Source organism: Ursus americanus, chromosome 3, assembly GCF_024610735.1.
Source record: "Ursus americanus isolate L20-20 chromosome 3, mUrsAme1.1.p, whole genome shotgun sequence".
Lineage (NCBI taxonomy): Eukaryota > Metazoa > Chordata > Mammalia > Carnivora > Ursidae > Ursus > Ursus americanus.
Genome location: NC_142129.1, coordinates 94437841 through 94458829, shown reverse-complemented (window position 1 = coordinate 94458829; position 20989 = coordinate 94437841).

Here is a 20989-nt window from a genome sequence, read left to right as displayed (position 1 = left end):
CTCTGAGAATTCGAAGCAAAATAATCAAGCTGACCCTAGGTTTCACTGATATGTTTCTTGAAGGCAGAAAGCCCTTTCAAGAGAGCCAATATTCAAATCATCACTCAGTGGGGAGGGCAGATTTTTTTTATTAAGTAATATTAAATAGCAACAGATTTTACCCTTGGCTTTGTGTAACGTCGTGGCTAAACTCTGTTAATCAAGAAGCTAAGAAAATATCTTCTAAGATTTTTCTTACCGGGTTATGATTCTTCTCAAGCTGTGCTGGACTGCTGCACTCTTCAGAGTGGGATGGATTTTTATTTTATAAGACCAGCTTTTCAGCAAGTATTCTGATCAAGAGGGGGCTTCTTGCCGGGGAAAGGCTGGGAGCTGGGATGTAGATTTCAGAGAAAGCTGGAATTTGTGGCAGGAGAGAGAGGGCCAGCCCTGGGCAGGGGCGGCGGCCGCCGAAGACCCTCCAGGTGCCCACACTGGACGGGAGGACAGGCAGCAGTGGGAGCAGCCTAACAGTTACCAGGTGGGGGTGGGGGTGGCTTCTAGCCTCGCTGCCCCACGCACCTGCCCGGAGTGGACACAGGTGCACCAGAAATAAATTCAGAAGCAGGCTCTATACTCCAGCCCCTTTTCCAATGAGGCAAGGAGGTCCAAAGACGGAGGCTGTGTCATGTGGACAGACAGCGAGGCCTAGCTCTGATCCCAGAGTGCAAACAGGGCGGCTGCTCTGAGAACCCCCTCCTCCTGCAGCCCATGTGGTCCCCGACCTGCTCCCCATGGTGGGTTTGGGGCGCTGCTTCCCCTCACAGGGGTGGGGTGTTCCCACCAAATCCAGTTTGCCTGCCCCCCATCCCCCCATACCAGACCCCCGGCCATGCTGGACAGCTGCAGGCTGTCAGGTCGAGGACGAACGTGCAGCCAGCCGTTCTTTTGGAAACAAAATCTCCTGGCAAACAGCACCCAGATCTTAGAGTCTGTGTGGTTTCCTTCCCTGGGTCCTCCTGATTTCTGGGGGTGGACCGCCAGCCCGAAGCCCAGATTCCCACAGTTTAGAGTCCAGAGCCTCCCCAGATTCCCACCGAACGGCGTCATTAAGCTAATCCTTGTTAATCGATCAAGAACAACTACCAATTGCCACACGGGGTCTTGGGGAGACGGGCGCCCCTGGACTGGGGGAGGGAGGCGTGCGCACAGTAGCCCCCACACTGTCTGCTGTTCCCACGTTCACCAATCATTTTCAGAAAGGCACATTTTAGGGAATCTTCTAAGTTGTAAGACAGCAAAGAGGTACTGGGATTTCTTTCTTTTTTTGCTCATGCTGCCGACGAACGTGAGGGTGTGTCAGTCAGCCTAGCTTTGTTTTCTTGATGATTCATCTTGGTTTCATCATATCAAGATTCAGGACATCAGGAAGGAACGAGGAAAAGTTCTTAAGTGCGTGTCCTGAAGAGGAACCCAGCTGAACTCCACATCTCATATTGGAGACTGCTGAGCCCGTTCCTGCCTCAGGACCTTTGCACGACTGACCCTTCTGGGCGTTCTGTCTGGAATCGAGTGCCCCCTTCAGACAGGCCATCCTTTTGTCCTCCATCCCTTTACCTTCACCCATCACACCACGAAGCTGTCCCAGCCGTTTTGGTCTGTTTGAGTGTCTCCCCACCGCACCCCCACCAGAAAGCTAACTCCTGAGAACGACGAGGCTCCTCTCTCTGCCTGCTGGGTGGCATTCCAGAAGTGAGTGAGCAGGACGGTGGCCCCACTTCGGGGACCCTGTGCTCTGGCCTCTGTTCCTGCTGCCAAGACTCAGTAGAGCCCCTCCTGGATGAAAGAGAGCACTTGGGGCAGCTCAGAGACACCCCCTGCCACTTCTCAAACCCTGCAGGCTGCAGCGGTAAAGGGGTTCGGGCGTCCCCCACCGCACTTTCTGTTTTAAGGAGACTGCATGCAAAGTCTCCGATTCCTGGAGCTAGGGTTCTCGGACCTTCTCCACAATCAGAGCTGCACCGAGAATCTGAGCGTGGGCCCCGTGGATGTGATAGTGATTGCGGAAGTCCCCACGTGGGGGACTCCCAGATTGCACCCCTGATAATCTCACACATTACATTGACTATTTTTAAGATGGATGGTGAGCGTTCGGCTCTGTGTCCCCTTATCAGGGTGTGCCATGGGGAGGGGGCATCCCCGAACATTCCACGCAACACAGGCCTCCTTGACCTGCTGGACTGGGAGAGCCTGGGACAACGGAAGGGGCAATCTGTGTCTCAAAGCCCCGGGACCTTCTGCCTGAAGACCCGCGTTCGGACGTGCACTCTCGTCCAGACAGAACAGTGCACCTGCCTGGGGGGAGGACCTACCAGGGAAAAGGGGATCGAGCAGCCACTTCAGAAAGAGGTAAGTTCCTTCTTCTGAAATGGCTCTGGGTCCCCTCCTCTGGAAGGGGTCCTGGCCTGGGGGTGTCACCAGTTCCCACGAGGATGTGGACCGCTGATGGTCACCCCAGCCTTGGCCCTGGCTCCTCTTGCACACATGTCTCCCCCATTCAGGACCTCCTCCAAAGGCACACGTCCACACCGTCACCTGCCCCCAGCTCCTCAGGCCCGCGGTTCAGTGGCTGCAGCCCCTGCTGGGCTGCCAAAGCCCCGCCCAGCATAGACTTGTGCCCCCCTCCCTGGCCGGTGCTCTGACACCACAGCCCTGGGCGCTCATGTGGGTTGGACCCTCAGCCTGGGGCCTGCAGAAGACTCGGCTGCCAGGTGTCCCGGCCACCCTGCTCCGGCCATTCCCTGGGTCTGGCCCAGAGATGATACCTCCAGTTTCACTGCATTTAACCCAGCCAGCATCTGTGTCCACCTGGGGAACCGATGGCCGAGTGGGTCCCTGAGAGGTGGGTTCCCACAGCACCAGCTCCTTGTGGGGCAAGACGGCAAAGAAAGAGGCAAAAACAGATTCCGCCCCCAGCTGTCCGATGAAGAAGTCATGGGGATGAAAGTCAATGGTGTCGGGACATACAATATTACAGTGACAGGTGGCAGATGGCGAGCAGAGCATGACATAGAGATGGGGAGTCACTGTGTCCTACATCTGAAGCTGACCGAACATGGAGTGTCAACTGTACCCACATCCAAACATGTAAAGAAGAAATAAATAAATTTACATTGTGGTTATTTAAAAAAGCAAGTCCAGAATGGGGACAGCACCTTAAGAGAAACCGCCAGGACTCCGGGTTGGGGTAAGGGGGGCTTCCCTGGGGAGCAAGGCCAGCCTCCAGGAAGAGGGCTGGGAAGGGCAAGGCTGCTGACCCAGGGAGGGTCCAGGGAGGGCCAGCAAACAGGAGCTGAGGGAGGAAGACACTGGGAGCCGGTCTGGGGGTGCCCCGGGAGCGAGGGGCGGTACTGCGGACCCTGCGAGAGTCCCAACCTCACACTGCTGTCAGCAGAAGTGGCCTGAGGAGCACAGCCTGGGAGGAGGGCAGACGGATGCGTCAGAGAGAACACAGGGCAGGGGCAGGTGTAGGCGATGGGGGAGGGCCTCTGTCTCCACTTCAGGGAGGGGGGCCCTCGTCCTCCACGAGCCTGGGCCTCTCCTCATTGACGACCACAGAGGAAGCAGGTCTGCCCTGCCAGCTCAACGGAGAGGTTCCTGTGGCCCGGACTGCCCCACGCTCATTTCTGGATGGCATCTGCCTCGGGACCTGGCTGAGGGCCGCGGTGAGACCGCCAGAAGTCCCGAGGAAACCAGGGCCCCCCGAGACGGTGGTGCAGAGCAAAGCTCGTAGGTGCACAGGGTCACCGAGCGTAAGTACGGGAGCCAGGACAGCTTGGAAATTAGAGCCACAGGACAAAGGGCGTGAAACCCAAAGCCAAGTAAGCAGAGCCAGGGCAGGAAGGAGAACTTCACGCCGGCCGGCGGGAGGAGAGAAGGTGTGGCGCTCAGGGTCCCTGCCAGGCACCGGCACCACGTCTGTCCCACGTGGGCTCCCAGTCCACCCCGGCCCGTTACTCCAACACGGACCCGAGTGCTTCAAACTAACAGAAGCCTTGAACCCACCACCAGCTTTCCTCCTCGAGGGCGGGATGAGGAATCGCACTTCTCCCTGAAGCCTCCGGCGGGTCTGAGCTGGCAGACGGGGACCCCGGCAGGATTACCCTCTTGCCTCGTGGAGCCTTCGGCTGGGTCACAAAACATGCAACGAAAGACAGTAATATCAAAATTCCTGGCAGTGGGTTGGAAATGAGGCTAGAAGTCAGTACAGGCCGGCCTGGCGGCCAGGCCTCAGCTCGTGCCCCTCAGACTCACCCCCTCATCCCGCACACGCACCCTCCCTGGCTGTCCCACCTCAGCCCCCCTGGACTTCCAATCTCAGGCCCTGACGTTGCCCCTCCCAGTGTCCAGGACCTTCTGGCCACAGGCCCCTTCCCACAGCTCTGGCCATGGACCCGATGCACCTGGGACTCCGCGGACATGGGATATGTGTTTGGGGACAGGGACAAGGCCCCATGCTGAAGGGGCAGCTCAGGGGCTCCAGGCCACACCGTCTGCTGCCAGCCTGTCTGAGAATGAACGCAGCACCGGGAAATCTGCTCACTGTGGACACTCACGGACGACAGGGTCCGACAGCCTCGCAAACCTCTGTCCTGACCCGGGGCTACATCCCCTCCGGAGGCAGAGCAGACAGCACAGGCTTGCCTCGGAAAACACCAGGGCTTCAGGAGTGAGGATCCCGCCATAGACTGGGGCTTCAGTCGATTTTGCTGGAAGATGGCCAAGGACAGCATCAGGTGATCAAAGGTGCACCCATGTGGCTTACCTGGAACGGCGCCTCCTTGCCCCACAGTGGGCACGAGTTGTCTCTCCTCCAGCAGCAGGAGGGCAGCAAGAGGGCACTGGCCCCAGGGGCCAGCAAACTCGGGCAGACACCCCCACAGACCTGCAGACCACGTCACCTCCCCCGGCCCTGAATGGCAGACACAACCAACTCGTTCGTGCACTTCCCACGGCCGGAGTGGACGACGCTTCAGAAACCTTCTCCATCCGCAGCAGGGGAGCTCCCCCTTCTCCCTGGAATGGGATACCTCGTGTTGTTCACTGGACAAGGACAGGTAGATAGCATCAGAATGTTACCTGCTGACACGCCTTTGCCGGATTTCTCATCCTCACACATTTCACGGCAGAGCCGCTGTGTAACTCAGAGAGGCCGCCAGAGTCTAGGCTGACTTCACAGCCTTCTCGCGACCGCGGGGGTCCCTGCCTGCGAAGCCCTGGGAAAGGACACGAAAAGGAGACAAAAGCAAAATATGGACCACGGTGCATCCTCATCTCCCTGCAACTTGATTTCAAAATGTTCACCTGAACACGTCTCCGATCCGGAGTCTTTGTCTGCAGAGAACGGAGTTTTCCTCACGTTTGGACTTTTATCAGAAAAAGGTTAGTTGGCAGCTTGGGAAGCTCAGCCCACAGCAGACGCATTTGTTGACTTCCAACATCAGCCACGTTGATGTCTAGCTAAGTAAACGCTTAACACCCTCGCCCCACTGCATGCAGCGTAGTCACGGAACTCTTAACCTACTTGGGTGAAGGGAGAAGGCTTCATGGATCGGGACTCGGCCCCCACGGGAAATGCCTCACAGCCATTGAAAGGACGAGATCTTGCCATTTTACATGGACGTGGATGGAACTAGAGCGTATTATGCTAAGTGAAATAAATCAGAGAAAGCTAATGTATGATTTCACTCATATGTGCAATTAAGAAACAAAACACTTGAACGTGGAGGGAAGGAAAAATAAAATAAGATAAAAACAGAGAGGGAGGCAAACCATGAGAGACTCTTAACTCCAGGAAACAAACTGAGGGTTGCTGGAGGGGAGGTGGGTGGGGGGATGGGGTAACTGGGTGATGGGCATGAGGGAGGGCACGTGATGTGATGAGCACTGGGTGTTATATGCAACTGATGAATCACTAAACTCTACCTCTGAAACTAATAATACACTCTATGTTAACTAAAAAAGAAAAAAAAAAGAAAAAGAAAGAAAGGATGAAGTAGGTATGTGTGTGCTCATAGAAAGAGCCAGGGACACACTAGGGATAGATGGGAACAGATGGGAACAGGTGGGGACAAGTGAGGGCAGGTGAAGGTAGGTGAGGGGCAGGTGGGGGCAGATGAGGGCAGCTGAGAGGACATGGGGACAGGTAGGGACAGGTGGGGGCAGGTGGGGACAAGTGAAGACAAGTGAGGGCAGGTGAGGGACAGGGAGGGACAGGTGGGGGCAGGTGGGACTAGGCGGGACAGGATGGCTGGGTCTCCTGAAGCAAACCTTCCCTCATCCTGAAGGGAATGGCTGCAGCTCATTCTGCTACCCTGAGTGAAGAATCCCTTTGGCCTTCATGGACCTGGAGAGTTCGGCATCCTTGGTGGAACAACAGTCTAGAGCCTGTGGGCTAAGAACTCCTTTCCCCCCAAGAATATGAATTTTTGATGCCCCGTCCAAGAACAAGGTTCTGTTCTCGGAGGAATGGAGCCAAGTCCCAGGGAGCGGGGTGCCGGGCTGGCCCTCCCTGCCCTTGGCTGGGGCTGCAGGGAGGGCTGGAGGTGGGGTATGCCCTGGAGAGACGCACCGACAGTACCTTGGGGAATCTATGATCACAGGAGCCCAGTACCTGATGTAGGAAAGACGTTAGGGTTCAAAGATAGAATTCTTAAGACATCTTTGGTGCAAAAAGGTGGTTTTATTAAAGCACGGGGACAGGACCCATGGGCAAAAAGAGCTGCACTGGGGTTGCGAGGGGTGGCCCATTATATACCCTCAAGCTGGGAGGGGCTTAGGGACAGCGTGAGTCTCGAAGGAATTTGGAAGCAAGGTTTCCAGGACCTTGAGGGGCTAGCTATGGTTGGGAAAAGGTCATTTATTACCGTCTAACAAAACCTTAGTCATGAGACCCTTCAGATGCATATTGGTGGGTCATATGCTTGGGGGATGATTGCCAACACATATCTTGGGGGGTTTAGGTAAAGGAAATTTCTAAAGGAATTTTTATACGTTAAAAAGCAGACTTACAGGATCCTGGGGGTCAGGCTATGATTGCCTTTGCCCTTAGCAAAGTATTAACTTCGAGGCAGCTGAGTCCCTAGACGAAGGTCACTCTGCCTGTTTCAAGGACTCGTCAGCGCGCTGTAGGTAGTTAGGAAATTCAGTGATTTTTTTTCTGCCCTTGTTTCCCACATCATGACCTTCTGGAAACACCTCCGTGGAAATAAAAACCATTAGATACACAATTATATTTAATGCTTTTTAAAATGTTTTTGAAGGGTAAGTCAGCATTTTAATTTCTCTGAGCTGAACTTCTGTGACTCCATGGCATTTGGTATTTCCCAATACCCGAGTTTCCACGTCTGCTGTGGGACCGCAGAAAGGCACTCATTTGCAAAAAGAGGAGAAAAACCTTGTTCCCTTGTTTCTGCTCCGTGGTTACTCGTGAAACAGCATCTGTAGGGCCCTTCAGAGCCAACCTTCTCTTCCCCCTGGCAGCCAGCAACCAAGATGGACAGGGCGCGTTCATTCAGCCGGTTTTAGACCCACAAGCCACGATCAACCGGCCAGCGTAGGTGGCCAGGCGGCACCGCTCGGAAGATTCCTCTTGCTTCCAGCTTCCCTGGAAGCTGAAAGTTCCCCACAGTGGGTTTGCTGGGGGGAGACGGTGTGACACTGATTTATAATAAGGAACGTATATTGAGTCTTTGCCCCAGTTTCCAACACACAGCTCCTAAAACCCTTGGAATTTCCTAAGTAGAGGAGCAGAAAGGTGTCTCTTGTGATGCTAACGTGGTGATGTTTTAAAGCGCCTTACGACAGGGTCTGGTTGCCAGGGAAACCAGTCCTGTGAGATGAGCTTGGCTTTTTTCAGCCCCACCCCACCCCCACCTCTGGGAGAGGGCGGGGCTGCAGGTTGAATCAATCACCAAGGGCCAATGATTTCATTAATCACGTCCTTGTCATGAAGCCCCCACAAAAACCCAAAAGGACAGGTCTGGAGAGCTCCTGGGTTGGTGAGCACGTGGAGATGTGGGGACAGCGGGCCCTGGGAGGGCATGGAGCTCGGCGCCCCCTCCCCGGACCCCGCCCCGGGTAGCTCTTCTGTCTGTTTCTGAGTTAACCCCTCACAACAAACCGGAGATCTAGGGAGTAAACCCTCTCCCTGAGTTCTGCAAGCCGCTCCAGCGACTTCATCCAACCCAGGCATGGGTCGTGGGAACCTCTGGTCTGTGACTGGTCGCTCAGAACCCAGGTGACAGCCTGACTTGGGGCTGGTGTGGGGGAGGGCGGTGCTGGGGGACCGAGGTAGACGTCTGGGTAGATGGTGTGGGGGTCGAAGTGGATTGTAGGGGCCCAGCCGCCCTCGGAGGAGGGCTGCGTGGTGGGGGAGAAAGCCCCAACGTAGAGTAGGAACTGGGATCGGAAGTGGAGTTGGTGTCAAAAGGCTACGTGACAAGTGACATTAATTGGCACAAACATATTCATCAACGTATCGATGACTTTGAAAAATGTCAACAATACAAGTTACTAATTATAGAATCACTTTTTCTTAGAGTTTCTTCAAAATGGTTAGCGGGATGAGTATTACCGGGTCACAAAAGACGTTACAGTGACGTAACGTCTTTTGTGACCTGATGATGTAAGCGCACGTGGGTCGAAGCCCCGAGCTCTGGGTACCCTGGCTCTCAAGGTGGCTTCCAGCAGTTGGGCAGACCAGGGAGCCAGGGTCTGTTCTGAGCGCTGGCAGCTGTAACCCAAGCATGCCCCACAGACCACACCGGCCCCGATCACAGAGGGTGCCCAGAGCTCAAAGGAAAACCCACCAGGGCTGACAGCCTAAAGGCTGGTGTGGGTTGATGATGCCAGGGACAGGCCTGCCAGCGTGAAAGCAAATGTGTGGCTAGCGTGACCCCACTTTAGGGAAACTGTGCATCCACGAACTGGTTTGAATGGAGAAGAGTGTCATCTCTGAGGCCCCCCAGAACAGCTGTGCAAGCTCAGCCTCCCCAGAGATAGGGTCCTACTACCAACTCGTGGGCCAGAACCCAAGGCCAACACAGGTGGGCCAGGGGCAAAGTTCTGTGAGACACATCTCCAGAGCCATGGGGAATGAGCAAAGAGAGGTGGGGTGCTCTGAGGCCCCGCGCGCATGGCAGGGCTGGGGAAGGGATACAGGCCGGATGCCAGCCCCTCCCTAGCCCCGCATGGTGCCCTGCCCCCGAGAGACTCTGCCTCTACCTCCCCTACCTGGGCTAGGCCAGACCCAACCTGTGACCTGGGCCTCCAGCCTCACTCAGGGTGACCTGTGCCATCTGCTCCCCCCAAGAGCCTCTAAATACTGCTGCCGTGGCCTCTTGGCAAAGGGAGTCTGCAGGTGAATAATCACACCCTCTCCAGGCTTCTCCACTCATGTCTGAAAGGTATTTTTACTTTGAATCCCTCCGTGGGGAGTTGGGGTGTCGTGGTTAGGGCCCCAAACCTGCAATCGTGTCCGGGTTAGGGGACCGCGGCTCAATGGCCAGAGCCCTGGACGCAATGGGGAAGTTCCATGTGGGGCCCCCAGTCTGGAGCCCCCCCACCTCCCCAGAGAGGCCACAGGCAGAGGCTGTGGGGGAGGGGGGACATCTTGCACCATCATCAGCTTTAAAGAACTTCGGCCTTCAGGGCAGTGGGATTTGGACTTGCTGATTACCTGTCCTTCATCAGGCTAACCGGAATCCCAAATGCATGCAAGTCTGGAATTTAGGCAAAGTTTGGGGTTCCTTCCAGGACCTGTCCTCTTACTCTGGCTGAGCAGCACCGTAAACCACACGGGGAAGGGGGAGCCCCACACGGCTGGTCCCCTCTGCCAGCCGGTCCCCTCCTGCCTGCCTCTGCGGGGCTGGGGGTCTGCTCATTCCTTCCAAGTTTGTTAGAGAAGCTACCTGCTTTACTCTTGGTTTCTTCTCTCTGCTTCGGTATTTCTTTTTTTTTTTTTTTTTTAAAGATTTTATTTATTTGACAGAGATAGAGACAGCCAGCCAGAGAGGGAACACAAGCAGGGGGAGTGGGAGAGGAAGAAGCAGGCTCATAGCAGAAGAGCCTGATGTGGGGCTCGATACCAGATCGCCGGGATCACACCCTGAGCCGAAGGCAGACGCTTAACCGCTGTGCCACCCAGGCGCCCCTTTTTTTTTTTTTTTAAAGATTTTATTTATTTGACAGAGATAGAGACAGCCAGCCAGAGAGGGAACACAAGCAGGGGGAGTGGGAGAGGAAGAAGCAGGCTCATAGCAGAAGAGCCTGATGTCTGCTTCGGTATTTCTTTGCTTGCTAGAAGCTGCTGAATTCATGAAGGCAACATGCCCTCGTTTTAAATAATCTGTTATCCTGAGACTTTAGCCACAAGCGGGGTGGGGGGGGACATAATCGCAAATGTTTACACGGGTTTTATTTTTTTTAATTCCCTCCAACTAAAATTAATGACAATTACTTCCTGTATCTCAACAAAATACAACCGACTTTGGGCCATGAAAATTGTTTTCGGCCGGAACTGACGCTTGCACTTCTGCCAGTCTTGATAATTACTGCTCCGTTACGGCTTCGGCTAATACTTTGCTAAAGTAAAAACAAGCGATATGATCAGAAAATGTGGATTTGTACGTTCATCATACACACAGGCGCGCACACACGCTCCCCACCGCGCACGCTCACAGGCTCGTGCAGATGTACGCACACGCGTGTGCACACGCTCACACCCACACACACAGCCCTCGGGGAAAGTATCTGTGATCAGAAAGCTTTCCCACTGCCTCCCTGAGACAGGGTATCTCATCCAACGACAAACGTTCTGCCTCCTGTTGAGAAGCAACCAATGCGGCCACACTATAGGGCAAGACTTAAATCGGAACACCTGCCGGGACACCCTTCCATCGCTCTACACCCCAGGTTCCCCGTCCAGCCTGGACCCACACACAGGAGACACTCTCCCCAGGCCCCGGGGCGCCGGGCCGTCCTAACCACACACAGGTGCATCTGCGGGGGGCACATCCCTCGAGGAGGATACCCCTGGACATTCTGCATGTGTGCTTGGCTAAAAATGCCCCCACGTCAACACAAATTCTTGAAATAACAACCAAGGGGGAACAGATGGATGACGAGCCACCTGGACTGGGCCCCTGTAACGTGGCTCTTGCCGTGTAACGGACACTAGCGAGCCCCAGGCACCCACGGGGGCCCGGCAGAGGCCTCCGCGGTCTGGGACTACTGTAGCTCAGCCCTCCCCCCGCCCCAGGCTGCAGACAGCAAGGGGCAGTTCCTTTGCTGCACGTGGGCACCCCCAGAGAGCCAGTGCTCCCACTCAGGGTCACTGCGGCCCACCCTGGGGCCACTCTGCCCCCTGCCCCCCTGCCAATGTCAGGGGCAGGTGGTCCACACAATTAAGAAACACCTGCTTTAAAGAGAAAAGAGGGGCAGCCTCAAAGAGCAGCCCATGAGCCTGCGTGGGCTAAGCCCCGCAGGAAAACCCATCCCACCTCTGCCCAACACCTCACCTGCCTTCACCCGGTAAATATCTGGCTTCCTTTTTTAACCTATGTCCTCAAACTCGGAGAGTTACTGCAACTTCCCCAGTTTGAAGAACAGTGGCCTCTGCACTGACCAGAGCTATTTGCAATTGCACTGGAAAACAGTATAAATGAAATCAGGATCACGGAGAGATGGAGAGATCAGCGCGCACTCCGGGCTAGGAAAAACGCAGAATGCGTCCCTCATGTTGCAACCGCCTACTTTAACGGCCTTTTGGGAGGGGCTCCCCAGGTCTGAGACCTCATCTGTAGAACTCACAAAATGACTGCTGCAAGGATTAAATATTATAAACCAGCACAGTGTCCAATGAGTGACTGATCTTGCTTTTGCTTTCCCGCATCTGCCCCCCACGAATCAGCTGCCCAATCATACAGCAGCAGCCCACCCTGATCCCAACCCCAAATCAAGGCTCAGCCTTCCCCCTGTTGCCCCTGATTTTTCTATACCTGCGTCATCTGGACGGGAAAGGCACTGAGGGCTTCTACAAGAGGGAAAGCTGTGTCTTCAGGACGTAACTCAGTGTGGCCAAACGACGACGTGGGGCTGTGGGGAAGACCAGTCATGGGGCGCCTGGGTGGTGCAGCTGGCTGAGTGTCCGACTCTTGATTTCGGTGCAGGTCATGATCTCAGGGTCATGGAATCCCGCCCCACATGGGGCTCCATGCTGGGTGCAGTCTCCTTGTGGATTCTCTCTCTCCCTATCCCCCTTACCCCCTCCCCACCCCCACTTGTGCTCAACTCAATCTCTCTCTCTCAAAAAAAAAAAAAAAAGGAAAGGCAGAGACGTGTCAGAGAAAGCCAGCTGGGATGCGACAAGTCTGAAATTTATCTTCTAAGTAACGAATCTGAATCAGTACGAATGTGTCTGAAGGAACTACTGAGGTCTCCAACAGCTAGATTTCCAGGTAGATCTTTGAAAATCTATGCAAAACATTAAAAGGACAGAGAAAAAAATTAAAAGGGAAAAATACTTGCAACCTACATCACAAATGATTAGTAGCCTTAAAACATGAAGTTTCTTACTGTAGAGAAGAGAGAAGAAAAATGAACAAGAAATCCACAGGAAAATGAGCTCGGCTATGAACAACTGACAGACAGGAATTGAAAATGACCTTTCAATACAGAAGAAGATGCTCGATTCACTCAGAATAAGTGGAAACAAATTCCAAGTACAGTGGACCTTGAACAACTGGGTTTGAGCTTCACGGGTCCACTTACACAGGGATTTTTTTTTTTTTTTTTAATAAATACCCTACAGCACTGTAGATGTATTTTCTTTTCCTTATGATTTTCCTGATAGCGTTTTCTTTTCTCTGGTTTACTTACTGTACGAATCCAGTATATAATACATATAACAAGTGTTTATCGACTGTTTCATGTTTTCTATGAGGCATGTAGTCAACAATAGGCTATTAGTAGTTAAGTTTTGGGGGGAGACAAGAGTTATAGATGGAGGGTCAGCACCCCGAACCTCTATGTTGTTCAAGGGTCAAGTGCACACTGCGTTAGGATAGCTCACCTATCAAATTGGCAAAAATCCGGAAGACAGGGGCGCCTGGGTGGCACAGCGGTTAAGCGTCTGCCTTCGGCTCAGGGCGTGATCTCGGCGTTCTGGGATCGAGCCCCACATCAGGCTCCTCCGCTATGAGCCTGCTTCTTCCTCTCCCACTCCCCCTGCTTGTGTTCCCTCTCTCGCTGGCTGTCTCTATCTCTGTCAAATAGATAAATAAAATCTTTAAAAAAAAAAAAATCCGGAAGACTGATCACCTACAACAAGGTAAGACAAAGGGACGTGCTTTCTCGCGTACACCTAGGGGACATGCAAAATGGCTCAGCCCCTGCAGAGGGGAATTGAGATAAATCACACACGCAGCTACCCTCTGACCCACCAGTGCCATGTCTAAGAATATTCCGGCAAGTATGTCAGAAGACATATGCACAGGGTTACACATGGTAGCCCTATTTTACAACAATACAAAGAGAAAAAGGCCAGAATAGGAGAGAGTAGAAGCAGCCCAAAGGTGCATCCCTTGGGAGGAGCTGGGCAAGTTTCTGCACAGGACAGAGCCAGGCACCTGTACTGATGGGCGGGGTGTCTGCCTCAAGGTGACAAAAGACCATCACTCCCACCCAAACAATGAGAAGAGAAAATACACTTCTAAACAAAACAGTATTTTATTTAAACCCATCAGAAACATGCAGATGCAAAAAAAAAAAAAAAATTCTGAATTTACTAAATTCTAGAAGATTCTAAACCCTCCTCCAGTTAGAAAAGACCGATGGCCACTTGCTCCCTGAGATCATCGCAGAGCAGAAAATGATTAAGTCTGCCAGGATGAGGAGATTACATGGGCTGGTGTGGAGGGGGGCGGCTGGAATCCAGAGGACCCCGAACACGGAGCCAGCTCACACATCCCGCCAACTCTCCTACTCAAAAATCTGGAGAGAGAGAAATCTCCACAGTCCTGAGGTATTTAGAGCCAAGGGCTTTACTACAGAGAGGGATCTGGTGCGGCCCTGAAGGTGTTTGAGACCAGAGATAAATTGCGACTACATAATGTGGGGACCCACCATGGCCCCCTGACTCTGGATGGACCATAGCGAGGGCTACTTGCCCTGGCTGCCTAAGAAAGCAAAAGGCACGTCCTCCCTACTGTCCTTGATATTCAAAGTCAAGCACAGAATCAAAACTTATCAGATATTCAGAGAAACAAGATGGGGCGCCTGGGTGGCACAGTGGTTAAGCGTCTGCCTTCGGCTCAGGGCGTGATCCTGGCGATCCGGGATCAAGCCCCACATCAGGCTCTTCCGCTATGAGCCTGCTTCTTCCTCTCCCACTCCCCCTGCTTGTGTTCCCTCTCTCGCTGGCTGTCTCTATCTCTGTCAAATAAATAAATAAATAAAATCTTAAAAAAAAAAAAGAAAAAAGAAAATGAGACGCCCTCCCCAATAAAGAGATAAAATAGTTATAGAGGCACACTGAGAAGTAACACAGATTTTGGAATTAGTAGGATTTATTTTTTAAGATTTTATTTATTTATTTATTTGCTAGAGAGAAAGCACAAGCAGGGGGAGCAACAGAGGGAGAGGGAGAAGCAGGCTCCCCACTGAGCAGGGAACCCGATGTGGGGCTTGATCCCAGGACCCTGAGATCATGCCCCGAGCCGAAGGCAGACACTTCACCGACTGAGCCACCCAGGCACCCCAGAATTAGCAGGATTTTAAAATTACTGTTATAAATATACTAAAGTAATTAAAGAAAAATGAGAGTGGATGAAAAGATGGACAATTTCAGCAAAGAAATGAAAACCACAGAAAAGATCCAAATGGAAACTCTAGAATGAAAAAGACATAATAACCAAAATTAAGGAAACATTCAGTTGGTTTAGTAGAGGCGGAACAAAACAAAACAATCACTGAACTGAAACATAAATTAATAGAAAGGATTCACACTGAGGTCCAGAAAAAAGAAACAGAAATAGATCCTGTCACAGACGGAGAAAACACCCCATGGCCTGGTATAACACAGTTACGTACACAGAAGGAGAGAGGGAACAGAGCAGAAGCATTTCCACAGAGAACAAGCAAGAGCTTCCTAACGCTGTCGGTCATCAGACCAACAACTCAAAAGCTCAACACATTCCATGGTGGATAAACACAAAAAGTCTACACCAAGCCACATCCTAGTCCAACTTCTGAAAACCAAAGAGAAACTGGGTAAAAACACCCAGAAGGAAAATCATTGTATTCTGTGCAACAGCAAAGAGAAAGGCAGGTGGCTTTTCCTAAAAACAAAGGAAACCAGAGTGAGGCAAATGAGATAATTTTTCAAATGCTGAAGAACAGTATTTCCAACCCTAAATTCTATAATTAGCAAACCTATCCTTCAGAAATGAAGCCGCAATAAATCATTTTCAGAAAAAAAAAAGAAAGCTGAGGGAATGCACAGCAGCCGGTCTACACTGAAAGAAATGCCACAGGGAGACATTCAGGCTGTCAGGATCTTGGAGACAAAAGCACAGGTCTGTCAGGAGGAGCACAGGGCACTAGAGGAAGTCTGCTGTGGCCAAAGAAAAGACGTAAAAAGCTATATGTAAGAATACTGATTCTTTTTTCTATAAGGTTGTTTTTTTTTTTTTTAAGTGGGGGGAGAGCACACAGGAGGAGGGGCAGAGAGGGAGAGGCAGAGAGAATCTGTCCGTGGTGAGCAAACAGCCTGACACGGGGCTCAGTCTCACGACCCTGAGATCATGACCCGCACTGAAATCAAGAGTTGGATGCTTAACCAACTGAGCCACGCCAGGGTCCCAAGAGTATTACTTCTTTAAAGTAAAAATCATAACATTGTGCTGGGTGTTTTATAACATGTGTGTAAGCAAAATATATCACCTCAATAGCACAAGAGTGGGGGGCCATCCCAGTAACAGATTCATGTTGTTCTAAAGCCCTTACGTGGAGAAGTGGTCCAATATTAACCCATGGTACCCTGGGAAAAGTGTAGCATGGTGATCGTAATCTCTAAAATCAATGATCAAAAAAATACAAAAAAGCCAATAGAGGCCATGAAGTGGAATACCAAAAGATAGTTAATGACTCCAAAGGATGTAGAAAGAAAAGCAGGACAAAGAGTCAGTGGGACAAAAAGAAAGTAAACAGGAAAATGGTAGGCCTGGCCCAATCCTGTGGATGATTCTATTAAATGTTAATTAACAAAAACAGTCCAATTAAAAGACAGAGATCAATAGACTGGGTTCAAAAAAAAAAAAAAAAAAGCAAGACCCACCTACCTGCTCTATAAACAATGAACTTCAAATATAAATGCACTACTAGGTTTAGATTAAAAGGGTAGAATATACATACCTGGTAAACACTGATGATAAGAAGGCTGCAGATAGAAAACTGAAGGAAGGAAGAAATCAGAAGAATTATAAGACTATATCCAAAGGAACAGTAACTGTATTAAAACAAGAACACTAATGGGGGCGCCTGGGTGGCACAGCAGTTAAGCGTCTGCCTTCGGCTCAGGGCGTGATCCCGGCGTTATGGGATCGAGCCCCACATCAGGCTCCTCTGCTAGGAGCCTGCTTCTTCCTCTCCCACTCTCCCTGCTTGTGTTCCCTCTCTCGCTGGCTCTCTCTCTCTCTCTGTCAAATAAATAAATAAAATCTTAAAAAAAAAAAAAAAAAAAAAACCAAGAATACTAACATGTCCTGGGACTTGGAATCCACAGACAGAATTAGAGACATAGCAATACCCCAGAAATCAGGGAGGGCACGAACAGAATTAAAATATCTGAATGTGCTTTCATTGCACAGAAAGAGGGTAAAAGCAGCAACCGATACTAGAACGGTATAAATTGAAGAAGACCTTCGTAATTTCTAGGGAGTACTGCAACATGACTAAAGAATAACTCTGAAACGAGTAGGAAGAAGTAAAAGTACAATCATGAAAATGAACAACTGGGATACCACGTCTGGCTAGGACGGAGTGAGGTTTCCCCAGCTCCTCTACCAGCCGCTGACCGCAACTGACATGTCTAGTAACCACAGCTGGCCGCGTAGAGGGGAGCCAACGCAGGGAAGGGTTGCCCACGATGGAGTGTTTCCTGGTGTAAAGGCTCCTCTTTCCTCTCTGGTGTTGCCCCAAGGGCAGCCCCAAGCACAGAAGGTACAATGCTGGCTTTCTGGCCGGAGGAACTCAGAGAAAGCGCTGCTAAAGCCAAGAGGGTTGGCAGGAAATGCCTGTTTTCTTCCATTCTTTTCCCTCTGAGCTTTGCCCAAAGGCGTGGCTCTCCGTCTTGGAGCAGCAACGGCACAGAGAACCCACACGGCAGGAAAAGCCACCTGGCTTCTGGCTAGAGACAAGGAAAGGGGCCTCTGCGGGCCAGAGAAGGTGGGCAGCCCCAGGGAAAGGCTGCCATGGCCGAGATGGCCTGCTTCTGAGTACAAAAGTGCCCAAGTCCCAGGCTCGGCCCGGGGGCTCCCGAGTGGGAGGGGCTCAAGGCAGCACAGCAAAGCTCAAAAGGAGAGTGGAGATTAGAACCATTGGCCACAGACAGCGAAACAGAGCTTGTGGTTCATAACCATGCTGATATCCCACTAAGAGAAACAAACAAGAGCGTCAACATTCTCCAGGAGATGATAACAGGACCTGCCTGCATGGAGAGTCTGGGGAATGTAACATTCCGCAGGCAGAGGACAGAGTCAGAAACACCAAGAGAATATGAACACATCTCAAGAGGAAGGACAGCGGACAAGGGAAGGCCAGCCTCCAGGCCACGGAGCTACTATCACCACGCTCTGAGGCCAAAGGAAAGACTCTAAGTGAAAGAAAAGTTGTTCTCACCAGAGGTGGGAACTGTAAGAAATACCCCACCAAAAACTGGAGAAGGGAGAAATGCAGTACATAAAATAAAATGCACCAGATAAAGTAAGGGAGGTTTGACAAGTAGCCAGATGCTGTCCTGGATGTGGGCATGCGTACTTGGGGACCTGCAGCCAGTCACTAATGGTGGGGGGGGGGGGAGCGGAATGTTACGGTTCAGCCTGCTCTGAACGCGAGTGCGTGCACTTCTGAGCGCCCCTGAGGTCCGCATCAGAGCCGGGACGCCCAGGAGTCTGGACAGTGTTTGGAGGGCATGCACGTCTCCACACGCTGACTCTGGGTTTGAGCGTGGGATTTGCAGTTCAAGATTAAAAGCCACGTGTAACCGAGCACACTCTTTCGTTCTGAGGCAAAGCCGTGCAATGAAATCTCAGGCTGCCGTCTGTCTGTCCATACTGGCTTTCAAGCAAATCTGTTGACTCTGTGGCGAGTCCCAGTGGAGACAGTGGGCTCTGTCTCTAATGTAAATGTTTATACTGTGTTTCTCAGAAGCTCTTTGAGGCAAATTATCTATATCTTTTATAAAAACTCTTCAGCGTCTTACTATAAAGTAGACACGAATACTCATGATAGCTGACCTTCCGCACTCACCATCTCTTGGGGAACACTTAGTGATGATTTTAAAAGTTTGATTATCGATGGTAGAGAATTGCTTGAATCAATTTAGTACCTGGGATTACTCTTTGAAAACAGATGTCCCCATACTTTTTGAAGAAGAACGACTATATTGTCAAATTTCAAATACTTCTAAAAGAATCATTATCTAATCCTTAAGTAAGCCGATTAAAAAAACAAAGGGATAGAAAGAGAGCATGCAAACAGCGATCAAAAGAAATGTAAGTATTGAAACTCCTATCAAATGAGTGGATTACACTGCAAAGAAATCAACAGGACAAGGAAGAACATTAATGATAACAGGGTAGAAGGGTCAATTCACCAAGAACACAGAAATTCTACAAGTGTGTGCAGAACTCAGCTTCAAAATACAGGCAGCAAAAGGTTATCAGACAGAAAGAAGAATTGATTTTGGAGCCTGTTTCATGGCCCATCAGCGGGTTTGTCCCCACCCCTGGTCCGGCTCCCAGCTCAGCCTCCTCTCCTGGGGAAACCTGCCCAGTTAAGCCGACTCAACAGCGGTGGGCTCAAAAAAATGAAAGCCTCATGTCATCTGCTCAGGAAGACAGGCTGACCCCAGCAGTCACTAACCATAATCAGGCCAACTGAATTTTGTTAGGGAGAGGGCTCTATTCTGCCTCTGGCCGTTTTTCCACGACTGTACAGGGCTTTCAATTCATTAAGCAACTGTAGGCCAGGTACCTTCAAGGGGGTGGCGGGGATCATCTTTCCCCTGACCACCCTAGTTTATGCTAATTAACCACCACCGCCAGATGAATCAAAGTCTGACAAAATCAACTAGCATGATGCAAAATTGAGTCCCCCCCCCAACAATTACAATCTGGGGGTTAGGGGGATCCCTGCAGTCTTGCCAAATAAAAATGATTGCATATTGAAATATAATTCTCCCCACGTCGCTGCCCACTGCCGCAGCCCCACGTGGCTGTTGCAGGACCTCACCGAGAAGGGATGACATTCCCACCACCCGCGGTCTTGAGTGTTCCTGAGACTTGGAGCGGAGGCTGGGGTGGCCCGCGGGCGCGGCGCCCGGCTCTCTGGCGCCCCCTAGGGCCTCCGCGCGGCACCGGCGCCCGCTCTCCCGCCGCGGCCAGGCGGGGGCTGGGAAGCCCAGGGCGAGGGAAGGACCCTGGTGTTCTCCCAGAGCTTCCCAGCCGCCACTCGGGATGACAACGCTGCAAGCGTGCCACGCTGCCAGGTGCCCGGCGCGGCTCCCGTATGACACTGTCCTAGGCACAAAGGCCGACCTCAGGGCAGGGATCTTCGGCGGCACAACCGGCTCTAGTTTCAGAATCAAAGTCTCCGTAGATGGTAAAGGGGCACATGCAACCCTCAGGGAGTTTGCTCTTCCCCTAGTTTTCCAGCGCAATCGGAGACGCTGTTCTCGGATGCAAAGCAGGTGACATACAGCTACAAGGAGGGCAGCAGGGGAGGGGGGCAGCCGGGATGTCGCGCAGGGTGTACTGTAAACAGGGCGGGTCTCTAGAGCTTGGGCGAGGAACCGAGGAGACAGGAGTGCGCGCCGCTGCGGAGCTGGGGACACAGGCCGCTCTGTGTGTCTCTGATCTCCTCTCCTTGGAGAGCCTCAAGTATGACTTCTGTTTTATCTGTTGTCTGTGTATTTGCTGTGAGCAAACTGGTCTTCCCATTCTAAAGGAGGACACGCACACACACCTACCTCTGCACACACCTACACACAGCGAGGGCATGCTAGCTTCCCCCACAGCGGTGCAGGGGGCTGCCCGGGGTCAAGGAGGGAACACAAGGGGGTCCTGAGGTGCGTTTCTACTGCAAACTGCACAACGCTCCTCCAAGACACCTGTCCACTTCCTTCGGTAAGACTCCATTTCCAACAGCGTCCAGGAAAGTCCCCTCCCGCGGGGGTCTCTTCGGTTCGCAAGGCTGATCCACACGCTCTCTGCAAAAGAGCCTTGCAAAGGGCAGTTCGCAATTCAATCCTGGACCACCGGCGCCCTCTGTTGGTCACCTCGGGAAGGGGCGCGCAGACACTTTTGGAAACACCGGGCGCGACCTCAGGACTTCACCGTGGCGCACAGAGAAGCGAGAGTCCCAAACAATCCCCACTTCGACGCAGCGGAGAGAACCCAGTACAGGAATACAAGGTGGTCTGGAAAAACGATAGTAAAAATAACCAGTTGCGAGGACTATTAGGTTGTTAATGACACCTCGGCACTGCTCGCTTTACTGCTTTTATCATCGTTTTGATGGGGACGTAAACTCCAGTTGAAAACATAATCAGGGAGAATACCTACGACAAGAGCAGTGGTGATGTCCAAGCTCCGACAAGCCCTGCTAAGCACCCATTCGCTGCCAGACCCCTTTGCCAGCTGAGGACTTCGCGTGAAACACCCAGCGAGGC